Raw genomic sequence first — 2298 nt, forward strand, 5'->3', positions numbered from 1 at the left:
ACCAGTACCACCTCTATTTCCCTTCTCCAAAGCCAACCACGATGCCAAGGCTGACCTTTGTGCAAGCAGACGTTCTGCCCTGCCTGGAGAATTCCCCCTTGTCCCTCCCTAACAAAATAGTTTAATCTGGGTCAATACAAAAATTCTGCGAGGCCCAATACGGATTCTTGATAGAAAATTCCAGCTCAGAAGGCCCTCAAGGAAAGTCTCAGACCAGTGAGAGGAAGCCTTGGTGATCACTGCAGCATCACTAACCGGAGCTGGCAGCTGTGCCCAGGACTCCTGTCAAGGTGCAGCACGTTCCTCACCAGGAACAAACCTACCTCTGCACAGGAAGAAGAGAAATCCGGGCAAGAGCCACAGACCCAGCCCTGCCCAGCCCTGAAGTACCGCTGTGTTCCGCGCCTCTGGCAGGTGGTACCCATCGACAACCGGCCAAACCAGGCTCTGCCACTCCTGCACCGCTTCATTTATTTTCCCCAGCAGGTCATCCTCACACGAGAGCTCTGCCACACATCCAGCGCTGCCCCAGCGACAGCCCGTCCTGGCTGTGTCAGTGCAAACCCAGCTGCTCGGCAGAGCCCTCGCACCAGGCAGCCTCGGCCCCACGCAGCACCTACCCCGCAAACCGGGCTGTTATTTCTGCGCTGGAAACAGGGAAAACGGAAGGCGTGCCGTGCCACTCAGCCGGGGCAGGACAGGGAAGACCAGGGCTGAGGAGGGCAAGTAATGGAGAAAGAGGAGAGCAGAATCTGATGGACTTAAAGCACAGGAGGGATCCTCAGGGAAAGTTTCTAACCCAGACAGGAAACGTGTCTGAAGGGCTAATTGCTGTCCAGGGCCCGAGCTCACCTGGCACACTCCACGCCCATGAATAAAGGGGTTCTCTCTCTCCCAAGGACGAAAGGGCAGCGCCACGTCCTCCTCACTTGTCCACTCGGCGCAGCAGGAGAGCGTGTGGAGAGCTGTGAGCAGGGAGCAGTTCTCAGGGCACCGAGTAGAACTCTCCCCGCGTGGCGAGGGGTAACACAGTGCCTCGGCAGACGGGCTGCAGGAGGTCTGCAGGGACACGGCTGTGAGCAGAGCACACTGGTTCCTGCTGTACTGCTTTAGGATGCGGTTCAGTACGGACAGACACCCCCAGACAGGTGAGCACCCAGTACCTCAGTGCTGACCCAGGACTGACTCGGACCAGCCCTACCCGCCTGCCAGACGCCCACCGCTGCAGGATCCACCCTGCTCACCACAGGCAGAAAGAGAACTAAAACACTCTTCCGTTTGACTTGAAAACATTCTATTTAATTTATACAAATAACTACTAAATAGAAAAAGTAGATTAAAACAAAATAGTTATTTTTCTGGCAGAGTTTAAATGCATATTATATAGCTTAGAAGAAATAAAATGCATTTTCCCCACAGCATTCATGACCTAAAGTTCTAGTTACCTCCTCCGCCACGTTCCTCCTCTAGACCAGTAAGATACTAGACACGATGTCGTGTGGGTAATGGCTATATATATGTTCCGTATTTGAACCGAAAATATGTTACAGACCACACACCTACAAATGTGAAGCACTTAAAACGTGACTATCGAGCTGTAATATGGTAATACAGAAAACAACGTATGCCTCAGGTTATACTGTGTTACAAAAACGTCTGTGTAAGAAATCATGAAAGAGGCCACATAAAAATAAGCTTTAACTTTATGCACTTACTTTACCGTTTAAAAAACTGGCAAGTGCACTAGTAATAAATAATTTGCAAGTTTTGTATAAACGAGAAATTCCTAATGTTCAGCATTATTGTAAACATCAGTACACATGTAAAATGCAGCTAAAATCTGACAGTTACTTTTTCAGTTACCAAATTCATTTCCTATTTCTCAGGCAAAGATCAATGTAGTGTACAGCCAATCGTATTTTTGGCAAGTCATGTCATTAAAATTAACAGTGACAGTGCAAGTAAGGAATGCAAAGAATTCCTAGTGCAATAAAGAAGAGAAGCACAGGCAATATTGCTGATTAAAATTCACCACTTCCACATGTTCGCCCTGGGAGTGATTCGGAGAATTAAAAAAAAAAAAAAAAAAGGAAAAGAAGAAAAGCTGTTTGAAGCCATTATTTAATGCCCTGATCTTGTCTTAGGATTTCTCTGTCTTCCTTCAGGCCACTACCTTTGCAACAGCACATCCAGCGCCAGTCTTTACAGCTTGACCACGTGTGAAATGCCCATCGCAGTCACGGAGCACAGCCCGTGTGGTTCCGGTGTCTCCCGTGGCAGCCGCGGCTCGGGAAGAGC

Source organism: Buceros rhinoceros, unplaced genomic scaffold (assembly GCF_000710305.1).
Source record: "Buceros rhinoceros silvestris isolate BGI_N320 unplaced genomic scaffold, ASM71030v1 scaffold28253, whole genome shotgun sequence".
Taxonomy (NCBI): Eukaryota; Metazoa; Chordata; class Aves; order Bucerotiformes; family Bucerotidae; genus Buceros; species Buceros rhinoceros.